Genomic DNA, 12751 nt, shown 5'->3' on the forward strand with positions numbered 1-12751 from the left:
CAAAAAAAATCTAGTATAAACCACCTCTCGGATGACTCTCCAACTTGGTGCAGCCATGAGGTGTCAAAAATAATAAATTCAAATGCGCTAATGAAAGATGAATTAGGAAAAACGACACTAAATTCTGTTTCTGGAAAAACTAAACTATTCTTCACTCCCATAAATATCTGCATGTTTACTATCCCAGCATCTAATAGTTATAGATTCACAGAGGATGACTTTACAGGAAAAAAAATCAAGGACTGTCCTAGCAAAAATTGCAAAAGATTGAGACTTACGTGTAGTTTTCTTCTAAATTTGCAGTTAGTGGGGCTCCTGGCTGGCTCAGTCAGTCGAGCATGCAACTCTTGATCTCAGGTTTCCGAGTTCAAGCCCTATGTTGGGTGTAGAGTTGACTCAAAAATAAAATCTTTAATTAAAAAAAAAATGTACCTAGTTTCTGACTAAAACAAAACAAAAAAGAGGTATTATTATTATTACTATGTGCTAGATCTAAAATACTTTAAAAGAAAGGCATAAGTGTGTTGCAAAACCACTAGCCTTGGCCCCTGGAAACCAGCATTTCAGTCCTGATTCTGCTGTTAAGTAGACCCATAGCTCTATGTTCCTCAACTAACTGAGAATTAGTGGTCCCCACATGAAAAACAGAAAGGTGAATAAAAGCCTGAGCTACATTCAGTGACTGGAGAAATCTATATATTGCAACGCTCTTTCACTTTTTAAAACAAAGTACAAGTGTGCTCTGAAACTCTTGTCAATAAAAGAACTAGTTTTTTGTGTCTGATTTGGTCATAGTCGAGTACGTACGATTTTACACTCTCACCTAGAAATCCGTCAGCTCTGCAATTACATCTGCATCCCAAAGCTGTTCACAGTGGGTTTCTACTCTGTCCATTTGGTTCTTGCATGTTCATTACTTTCATCAGTTCAGAGCAAAGCAGGAACAGCAGTGGAAACAACCAGTCCCCCAGCCACATGCTGGGCCCGAGAGAGGCCTCAAAGATGCAGCCAGAGCCTACAAGGAGTCAAGAGGAAGCTCCAGAGCCTGCATGGGGTCGAGAGGAAGTTCCAGAGCCTGCATGGGGTCAAGAGGAAGCCGCTGGTTGGGAGGACACCATGCGCTCCCTGAAGGTTCAGACAGGGAGAAAGACCGTTTCCTCAGATGTGAAAGGCTAGGGTCTGCAGAGCCTGGCCCAGTCTTCCCTCTTGCCTTGTGGGGCAGTGGGGGGGGCTGTTTGGAGGGGACCCCTGGCTGCATGTCTGACCTGCCTCCACCAACTGCCCAGGCTCTGCCCTTCCCACTCCTGCCATTGGTGAAGGGACAGGGACAGATGCGAACCCCAAAACCGTCCGCCACTGACATCATTTCATTGACTCATTTTTCTTATCTGTCAAGTGAGCATAACTTTAGTATTTGCTTCCCAGGAGTGTGTATGAGGATTTTTGTTTAAAATTTTATTTATGTATTCGAGAGAGAAAGAAAGAAAGCACAGGCAGGAGGGGCAGGGGGAGAGGGAGAAAGAGAATCTCAAACAGACTCCGCACCTAGCGTGGAACCCGACGTGGGGCTCGATCTCACGACCCTGAGATCATGACCTGAGCCAAAACCAAGAGTCAGATGCCCAACGAACTGTGTCACACAGGCACCCTTATGAGGAATTTTTAAAAATTATATCCTTGAGGTACATTCATACAGTGCAGCTATGTAGCGCTCAAAAGAGATAACTAATTCTGAATAAAATAAGGCAAAGATTAAGTAAGGATTTAGTAAATATAGACAAAATCAATTGTTATATTGGCTTAAGACATGGGAAGGCTTCTTCCTGAGTATGTGATGAATTCCACATTACAGGATCAGACTAAGGCTTTTTGACTGATAAAGTTTCCATGAATATTTTGAAGTGACAATTTCTAGAAAACTGACTTTTTTATTAAGTATAAGCAAAGCTCTTTTAGGTAACTTAGCTTTAAAAAGAAAGAAAGAAAAGAAAACAGGAAGAAAAGTGGTATGTTTCTTCCTCACCTGGCTTGTTTCATGAGGAAAATGGTTATATGCATCACAGATACACCTACTAAGATCTCCAATTTCATAGAAACCTAGTTTATCGTGCTGGGAGTTTCAAAGGGGAGAAGCAAAACTGCTCTGTGCCTGTGATTCACTTTGCATCTCATTTAGAGAAAAGTGAAAACAAATTAAAATCTCACACAAAATAGAAGATGAAATAACGAGGAAGCTAATGGAGTTAGACAGGAAGTGGGCTAACATTAGAGGTTAAGATGGTGGATCTTGAAGTCAGTCAATCCCACCTCAGTGAGCTTAACATTTTCTGAACTCCAATTTCTTGATCTGTGAAATGGGGTCATAAAGAGTATCTGCCTCAAAGAGCTATATGTGAATTAAATGAGACAATACCTGGAGCGTACCTGAAGCTTCTTGGAATCCCTATAACCACAGCGGTTCTTGAACTGGATGCTTTATTAAAAAAAGGTGTCAGTTGCCAAAGGGTCCCCAAAGGCCGTCAAGACTCTAAGTGAATTCATTACCCCATTGCTACATAAAAGAAGGTCTCAGAACGTACTGATTCAACACAATAATCAGGTATTACCTCTCAGTTCCTGTGCATCATGAATTCCGGAGTGATTAAGCTGGGTGGCTCCAGCTTGAGATGTTTCGTGAGATTGCAGGGAAGATCGGCCAGGACTAGGGGCATCCCAAGCTCCTACTGATGCTAGAGGAACTGCCTCCAAGACAGTCCTCTGACAGCTGGCAAGTTGGCACTGGCGGGTGGCCGGGAGCCTCAGCTCCCCTGCAGCATACACATTGCTATGGGATGTTTGAGTGTCGGCTCTCCTCCGAGCACCTGATCCTAAAGAAAGCAAGCAGATGTGACAATGTCTTTTATGACCTGGTCTCCTAAGTTGCACCCTGTCACTTCCACCAATTTAGTTGGTTGTGTGGCACAGCCCCAACTACCTTGTGGGCGGGGACTAGTCAAGAGCACGGATGCCTGGAACGGGATCATCACAGGCTGACCATTGCACTAGTACTTTCTTGGAACTGAACCCAAATTCCTCTTTTTTGAGGCATTTGTAACCCCTTCTGCTAAAAAGAAGGAATAAATAAATCCCCTTAAATTTCCTCCCACTGAAACATACTCTTTCTCCAGTGATGCATTACTTGTGCAGTTGACTTGTGTTGAGGGGATGTATTGTATGGAAAGCACGTATCTTTAAAAGTACTAAAATCTTGCTTAGGGTAGTGAGCGGCCCACACTGCAGGAGGCCCTAGGGAAGTGAGTTCTCAGCCTCCCATCTCCAGCTCTTGCTAGCAGGGTCACTGGTGGGATGGAAAGGCAGGTGGGATGGCTCACGCCGTGTAAAAAACCATTGTCCTGTCTCTGTCCATTCACACCCGCCACCCCGTCTGTTTAAATTTGGAGGGGATACTAAAGGGCCAGCAAAAACACAAGCGAGGACCCATGCTTAAAATGGAATTCATTCTTCAAGGCCAAGCCAGCAGCAGAACACAGACCTTTTGCCAATAGATTTCCATACTCCTCTGCTAAAGAAATACAGGGAGAGGGCAATTAAACATCAATTTGGTCATAACCATTTGGGAACTTCCAGACACAAAAAGAGAAGCCAGTGGATTATTGGACAAACTTGTGACACTCTGATCAGACCCCCTGCAGGGACATTTAGGACCAGGAAATGGGAGCTAGGGAATTCATCATTCAGGGCAACTCAAGGAAGGAATTTAATATGATTTTTAAATACCTAGCTTACTGAGGTGTCATTTAGCTGTAATACACTTCATCCATTTTAAGTATACAGTTGGATGACACTTCTCAAACCGCCCCCCCCGCCACACACACACACACACACACATCTCTATCACCACCATAATCAAGACTCAAGACATTTCTCTTACCCCCAAAACGTACCCTCAAACCCAGTGCAGTCAATGTCTCCCCCATTCCCACACCTAGACAACAAGTGCTCTGCTTCCTGTCACTCCACAAGAGTTCGCATTTTCTAGAATTACGCATAAATGTCATCATTCAGTATTCACTCTTTTGAGCTTGGCTTCTTTCACTCAGGATAATGCACTCGGGTTTCATCCATGTTGCTGTGTGCATCAGTAACTCCCTCCTTGTTATCCCTGAGTAGTATCCCACTGTACGGGTGTACCACAATTTCTTTGACCCATTTACCGGTCATTTCCAACTTGGAGCTATTATGCATAAAGTTGCTGTGAACATTCATGTGTGCGGAACATAGTTTTCCATTTCTCTTGATTAAATACCAATGAATGGAAATGATGGTTGGTACGCTACATACATGTTTCATGTTTAAAACACTGCCAGGGGCACCTGGGTGGCTCAGTCAGTTAAGCATCTGCCTTCGGCTCAGGTCATGACCTTGGGGTCCCAGGATCGAGCCCTGCATCGGGCTCCCTGCTCAACACAGAGCCTGCTTCTCCTTCTCTTCCCCACTTATGCTCTCTCTCTCTCTCACTATCTCTGTCTCTCTCTCGTATAAATAAATAAAATCTTTTTTAAAAAATAAAAAATAAAATACTGCCAAAAGCATTTCCAAAGTGCTTCTTCAATCTTACCTTTCACTGGCAGAGGATGATGATTTCATATCCAAAGTAAATTTTTGAACATTTTTTGAGACCTACAGTATGGGTTCTGTCAGTATTCAGCCGAGAAAGTCCCTGTGGGTAAGAGCAATGCCATCTCAGAAATTCTAGAAGTTATAAGATACATGAGCCTCATTTCTTGGGTTTTGAAGACGGCCCGTCTATCCCAACATGATAGCACAGCTGCATCTGCTGTGGTCAGTACGATGACAGCAAAAACCGGGTCAGAGATGAACCTCATTGCACGGTCAAGGTCCCTCCACTCAAGAACTTCCAGGAAGGGAAATCGTATAAAGAATGGACTACCACTGGGGCGCCTGGGTGGCTCAGTCGTTAAGCATCTGCCTTCGGTTCAGGTCATGATCCCGGGGTCCTGGGATGGAGCCCCGCATCGGGCTCCCTGCTCCGCGGGAAGCCTGTTTCTCCCTCTCCCACTCCCCCTGCTTGTGTTCCCTCTCTTGCTGTGTCTCTTTCTGTCAAATAAATAAATAAAATCTTAAAAAAAAAAACAAAAAGAATGGACTATCAGACTAACACAGACAGCTAAACTAAGCTCCACTGAACCAAACCGAGTCTTCTTCCTCTTTCTCTAGATGATTGTGGAGGTTTTCATTGAGCTGATGTGTTTCATGGCTCCCTGGGACACCCTCGTATGAAGGATTAAACAGCGGAGTTTAAAATGCTTTGCCATCCTGGTCTGTGCCTGACATATACTGCAGGAACACAGAGTACCCATTCCTTTAGCTCCCACTCATCTACAAGTTACAACCATGAATGGAGGAAACACTAATGACACCAGAGGGCTGAGAGCAATACAAAATATACCCTTGGCCGATTTCCAACGCAGAAGTTTGAAATCACCTCCTGAGCCTGCGACCTGTCCTAGGGGCAGCTGTAAGCATGGAGACCATGAGCCAGAACTCATTTCACTTCTTGAGGGTCTGTTACGATATTAATTAAAAATGAATGATGACGGGGTACCTGGGTGGCTCAGTCGGTTAAGCATTTGCCTTCAGCTCAGGTCATGATCTCGGGGTCCTGGGATCAAGCCCCAAGTCGGCCCCCTGCTCAGTGGGAAGCCTGCTTTTCCCTCTCCCTCTGTCTGCTGCTTCCCCTGCTTGTGCTCTTTCTGTCAAATAAATAAATAAAATCTTAAAAAAAAAAGTGAATGATGGAAATGCAAGCCTGGTCATGAAGAAGGAAAGGCTCCAGGGTGAGACATATGTGAACTTGTGCTGTAGTCTTGGCCAAGTCCCTGAACCCCTCTCACCCTTGGCTTCCCCACGCATCCAACAGCAAGAGCAAGATCTGCTCTAGAAACTGGTTGTGAAGATGAGCAAAAATGTACCTAAACCAACCAGCAAATTGTGAGGACATAGCAAGAGCTCACCAACTGTGGCGAGGATCTCTCACAGCGGTTTTCCAAACATGAAATGATGCCATTGTACCATATCTGCAAGGAAGGATATTTTTGTGAATAAATGAGTTTGGCTCTGCACATGTGAGCAACAACTATTAGTAGGGAAGTTCGCCAGAGATGCCCAAACCTTCCAATGGCCTCCAGTTACATTTAGATTAAGATTGCAAGTCTTGAACTTGGCCTCCCCGGTCTCTCTGACGCAGCCCCTGGCCACCTCTTTTACTGACATCCATTTGCTTTCTGTGCTCCAGCCACAGTGGCCTCTTTCATTCCTAAAGCATCCCAAGCCACATGACCTCACAGCCTTTGCATTTTTTATATCTTCTTCCAGAGCCCAACTCCAGACCCAGCTAGCTCTATGGTACTCTCTGCTCAGATGCGTCCATCAAAGTTGGCCTCCACCGACCCCTACCTAGAAAAGCACACTTATCCATCCCCTTGTGTTGCCTTACCCAACTTTATTTTTTCTTCATACCATTTCTCACCATTTAACCTTAAATTTTATGTCAATTAATTAACACAGGAATGTAGGCTTATTTTTTTAAGATTTTATTTATTTGAGGGGGGACCACGAGTGAGGGGGAGTGGCAGAGGGAGAGGGAGAAGCAGACTCCCCACTGATCAGGGAGCCCGATGAGGGCTCGATCCCAGGACATCAGATCATGACCTGAGCCAAAGGCAGATGCTTAAGCGACTGAGCCAGCCAGGTGCCCCAGGAATGTATACTTCATGAAAGCAGCAAATTTATTTACTCATGACTCCCCAGAACAATGCCTGGCATATAATAAGACTGATTCACACTTGTGCTGATCTATTTTGGAATATTTTTGTGTAAATAGCATGGCATGCTATACGTAGGAATAAGTTCACCCCCAAGAGCATCAATCCCCGAGGGCTGCTTGATAATCATAAGGAATGTTAGAAATGCATTGGGATTTCATAGAAATGGTGATGTTTAAGACATGGGATTGGCTGGGAGTGACTTGAAGACCCACAGCTCTTAAATAAACACGGGACGAATCAACCACCCTCATGGCGGCTGGACGAGAGGTCCGACTCTGCCTCTTCCCACACCTCTCCATGGAGGAGCCACAGCATTGCTGGACAAGAGCCTGCAAACGCCACCGGAAGAAGGTTCCCATCCACTTCACTGTGACGTGTGCCTCCTTCATGTAAGGTGTTGATCTGGGGGTCTAAAGGCACAGAGAGAGAGAGGGAGGGAGAGAATGAGCTCTTGAGGACTATACACTGAGCCTACTAGCTAATAAATGTCTGTATGATTGGTGGACCCTGCTCAGAAACATACTGTCACTGCAATGTACCACCTGGTAACAAGTCAGCAGGATAGATATGTACAAGCCTTGCTGGCCTCCAGCCTTGAAGGCTGCAGCTATTCCTTAGGAGAAACTGACAGTCACCAGTGTTTACCCACATCAACCAAATCAAAGGAAGTTCAGCTCCGACAGTAACAGCACTAAATAGAGATAAAGGCGGGGGGAAATGAATGACTATTCTTTCTTCAATCTTCCAGGGTAAATTACAGTGAAGATTTGACACTATGGTCTTTAACTATGTTGTGTACGGCCTTTTTTTTCTCTTCTTTTTTTTTTAAGGGAAAGCACAGTGACCTCATTTTCCTTCTGTGTCTTCATTGTTGCTCTGTTCTTTCTTCTGTGAAATAAAACTCGGTCACATTTGTCTGGCAGTTCTCCTAATCAGTCTGCAGCTGGAATGAGGCCCTGGCTTTGCTTGTGTTGTGAACCTACTGTCAGTTCCCTCCTTAACAGTCTTGTCATGTCTGGAGGGGGAAAAATGCATTTCAATGCTTTATGGCAGAAGGCAGTAACTTTCTGCTCTAATCCATCACAAAAACCAAAGTAAGGGACTTCTGCAAGTTTTGCCGAATTTACCTGTCACTGATCCAGTGACAGTGGAGGGAATTTCCTGAAACAAATCTGTCAATGGTGGAGATTGTAGGGAACAGACTCTCTGATCCTGATTTTATTTTTCACAGACCCAGCAAGAAATTGGGCTTTATTCACAATACCCCCTGACTTTAATAGAATCAACATTTTTTGGAGGAGTCTTTTCCTTGCAGTAACACTTACTCATTGCCAAAGGGCCGTGTGAGCCCCAACAAGCCCCATCAGCAGCTTCACAGCTGGGGACACGCTTCGGTCACAAGTCATACCCACTGCTCAGGGGCCTCTGTGAACCACAAATCAAGTGGAGGAGACTGGCTTCCTTGGCGACCACAGACCAGTTTCCAAATGTCTTAAGCATTTAAGCACTGTTACCGGCCTGGTAATATGATAGACGCCTACAGAAAACTCTTGTCATCAACATCCTAGCTTTGTACAGAGTGGAATCACCACCCATGAACCCATTCCTGATGAACAAGGTCCATGACCTGCCTTTATGTCCTATCACGTTAATGAAACCATATCCCCGGATTTCCATGAAAATGAAGGTCATTTCTAGGAAAAAAATCTCCAGGAGTTCCCTCCAGAGTTTGTTGGTAGCAGATGATACTCACTAAATGCATCTTTTCAGGTGACCGCTATTCTGATCCCGATCCTACCCATCAGTAAATAAGGAGGGCTGAAGGCCATGATCCACATTGACCCAACAAGGATTATAATGACAATGCAACAAAATATCCTAGATACAAACAATCTGCACTGTGTGTTGAACTGCTTCTTAATTTTTTTAAAGATTTTATTATTTATTTGTCAGAGAGAGAGAGCACAAGCAGGGAGAGCAGCAGCAGGAGAGGCAGACTGCCTGCTGAGCAAGGAGCCCGATGTGGGACCCGATCCCAGGACCCTGGGATCATGACCTGAGCTGATGGCAGACGCTTAACCAACTGAGCCACCCAGGCGTCCCTGAAGTGCTTCTTGGAACCAGGTATAATATCTGCACAACCTTCAATAACAGTATTACTACCAATACACTCAGCCAAAAAGGTGTGTTTTGTGGCCAAGCATCTAATTCATGCCTGAATATGAATAACATACAAAAAGAGACTAAAAACTTCTATGGGCTTCAGAAATTTTAAAAATAATCTCCAAGTAGAGATAGTTAATCAATACCCAAAGACCACATCTCAACCACACAAATTATTTACATTTCTTCCATGTGCTGCAATTTCTTATGACCAAGAAGGATTAGAACATTGGTTTACCATTATCTCTGTACAACCTGGGGAAGGAGTTCTTGAAAACCACAAGTAAAGCTCTACATTTGAACTAGATGTAAAATACTGACACTGAATTCGATTTCTCTTGAAGAATTTTTTAAAGTCCCTCTATCTTGTTATTTTGAGATGCATACAACAATGATCTGTCTACAGATCTTTTAATTATCAGCGATAGCCCCAGTGCAGAATGGGCACATTTTATTGGAGACCCTTTGCTGAACACCAGTCTCTTGAAGCCTTAACAAATGTCCAAGTAATTCTTTCTTTTACCCCCTTCTCACTAGTAACTATTCCACAAAACAATTTCTGATCAATAACTAGGCTCGGTGAACTAGGTTGGACACTCAGTGCAACATTTTTTAGCACTTACGATAGGTGTGGCACGACTGTAAGCATCTTAAATGTACTGACTTATTTAATTCCTTTTAACAACTCTGTAAATGGTGCTCTTCCTTCACGATCTCCATTTACTGACTAGGGACTTGAGGCATAGAGAGGTTAAGGGACTTGCTGCCGAAGTCCCGTTACAAGGATGACAAAGAGCCAAGGGTTGAATTTAAGTACTCTAGCACCGAAACCTGACTTTTTCAAACTGACTTTCTTCAACTGAGTTGCATATGAAGGTCTACCAATGAAATAAATATTCTAATTATTTTATTTAAAAGTGACTTTGGGATATCCATCAACAGTAGAATGAATAAATAAATATATCCATGCCATAGAATACTACACTGCAACAAAAAAAGGAAAACTATTGGTACACACAGCAACATGGATAAGTCTCATAGACATAATGTTGAGTAAAAGAAGTCAGACCGAAAGAGGACATACTTTATGATTTTATATATATCATACTTTTCAACCTCAGCACTATTGACTTTTTGAGACAGATACTTTTTTTTTGTTAAGGTTTATTTATTTGTCAGAGTGAGAGAGAGTGCACGCACACAAGCAGGGGGAGCGACAGAGGGAGTAGCAGGCTCCCCACTGAGCAAGGAGCCCCACGTGGGACTCGATCTCAGGACCCCGGGATCATAACCCAAGCTGAAGGCAGACACTTAACCGACTGAGCCACCCAGGCGTCCCGAGCCTGGTACTTCTCCGATGTGGGGCGTTGCCCTGTGCACTGTGGGATGTTTAATAGCATGCCCTGTCTCTACCCCCCAGCTGTCAGCAGCAGCACCACCACATCCTCCCATCCCTCACCCCTTGCCCATTACGAGAACCAAAAATGTTTCCACATATTGCCAAATGCCCTCTGGGGGGACCAAATCACCTTCAGGTAAGAGGCATTCATTTCCAACTAGATCAAAACCAGGTGAAACTAGTCTGTGGCGTCAAAGGTTAGAAGAGAGTTTACCCTGAGAGAAACCCCACAGACTTGAGTGGGGGTGCGAGGAAGCCTGCTGGAAATATTCCAGATGCTGATCCAAGGGACGATGGTTAAATGGAAAATTAATCAAACTATACACCTGAGATATGTGAGTTTTATTGCATGTAAGTCCTACAACACTTAAAACAACAACCACAAAAACGTTGTTGGCTTGGGTATGGGAGGAAGAAACGTACTTCAGGAACTGAGAGGAAGAAACCATTCTCGCGGGACAGGAAGGCTCTATGAAGGCTGCCAGGAGGGCACGGTCCTGAGCAGTAAGGAAGTGAAGAGCAGAACTGTCAGAAATGGGGAGGGCATTCCTGTCACAGGAACCAGCAAAAGCGAAAGGCAGAGAGGCAGGATCCTTTTTCACTAAGAACACTTTACCAGGTGCTGTGTTCCTGTGAGTGCGACCAAGGGAAATTCAACATGCATGCTGGCATAATACGCTTCCAGGTGGTAGTGCTCAGGTCAGGGCTGGGCTCACAAGGGAATGTAAGAATCAGCATTTGGTGATGGTGAAAATTAAACCTTTGAAATCAAATAGAATCAAAATGCCATGGGGCCTTTTAGCTCATTAGCTAACTCTTGGAGAACCCCCCACTGTCAGACATTCTTGCTACCTGTCCAGCCTTGCTCTACCCAAGGTGGATGATGCTTCTGCTACATGTTTCACAGAGCTAGTCAAAACAGGAATAAAATTCTCCTGGGGAGTTCCCCACTGTTTCTTTCAGCCGCGATTTTCTCTCAGGCTACTAATTATTGTTAGCTGCATTATTCACCATCATCCTTAATTGAGCATGAACAATGGCTCAACACTGTAAAGAAAAGGTTAGAAGAGAGTCATTTTACCGAAACCAGAGAACTGGGAGCTAAGCTGAAGACAGAGAAGAATGAGAAATAGACATTCTACCAAGGACAAGGTAGCCACTATTAGAGCTCTCCGGAATGTGGATCTTCTCCACACAGGTGAGAAAAAGCTCATTATGTGCCATGCAGTCCTGAGTGCAGAAGGGCTATGAGGCTCGCCCCTGGCCAGACACCACCAATCCCAAAGGAGACAGTCCTTGACATTATGTGTATGGGAAGAGGTGGGGTTGGGGGGTGATGTAGAATGTGGAGGACAAAGCAGCACTACTTTATATCCTGCTGCGTGGTCTTTTATATTTTACAGAGAGCCCTAAAGCCAGTGAAAAACTTGGAGGGCAAGATAGTCACTTTTCAGACTTTGAGACCTTAAATGATCCCATGCTTCCTTCTCTAGAACAGCTATGTGTTCGTAAAGGGTTACAACTGAGGTTTCTTTGAATCCTCGCCATGTCTCCCTTTCTCAAGTCCTCTGTATCAGGATAATTTTAGCTGCAATAAATAGAACGCCAAGGGAAGAGTGTTTAAGCACTAAAAACACTGATCATCTCCCTTATCAGGAAGTCTGCAGACAGGTGGTTCTGAGGTTGGCGAGTGTCCACACTGTCCCACGAGGATGTCAACCACTCTCATGTTTCTGCTAGGGCATCCTCAGAAGTTGGCAATGCTTTCTTCGTAGGTTCAAGTTGGCTGTCCCAGCTCCAAGAATCAAATCCCCAATAAGCAACAGCCAAAGCTGGAAGGAGGGCAAATAAAAAGCTTTTTCCTGCACCACCCACTATTTTATGAGTGTAGAAAATTTTTCCCAGAAGCCTCCTTACATCGCTGACTAGAACTGCCCTAGTTCAGTCACTGGGCAAAGAAGAATAAGATTTGCATGACTGCCTTAAATTAATCATAATCCATTCAGGAGCTGGATGGGATTCGTTATAGCGTCATAAAATCAGAGATCTTTCACCAAGGAAGAAGGGCAAATGGCTGCTGGGTGAGCAATCTGTCTTGTCCAGATCCTGACTTTGTATTTATTTTCCTTGAATAGCTTCCTTTCCACCTACAGTGATATGTTCACTATATAAACCTTGGTCCCAATTTTAGATTATTAATTCAACTAGTCGTGAAGATCTCTGAAATATTCAAGGCTGTCTCAGGACCATTTGTACACTTAGTCTTTCATTCAACAAATGCCATGTTCCAAACGTCAAGCACTTCTTTGGCTGCTGAGGCTACAGCAATGAACAAAAAAAG

This window comes from Eumetopias jubatus, unplaced genomic scaffold (assembly GCF_037043125.1).
Source record: "Eumetopias jubatus isolate StellerSeaLion01/CBP00866 unplaced genomic scaffold, mEumJub1_p1.0 scaffold_5, whole genome shotgun sequence".
In the NCBI taxonomy this organism is placed as follows: Eukaryota; Metazoa; Chordata; class Mammalia; order Carnivora; family Otariidae; genus Eumetopias; species Eumetopias jubatus.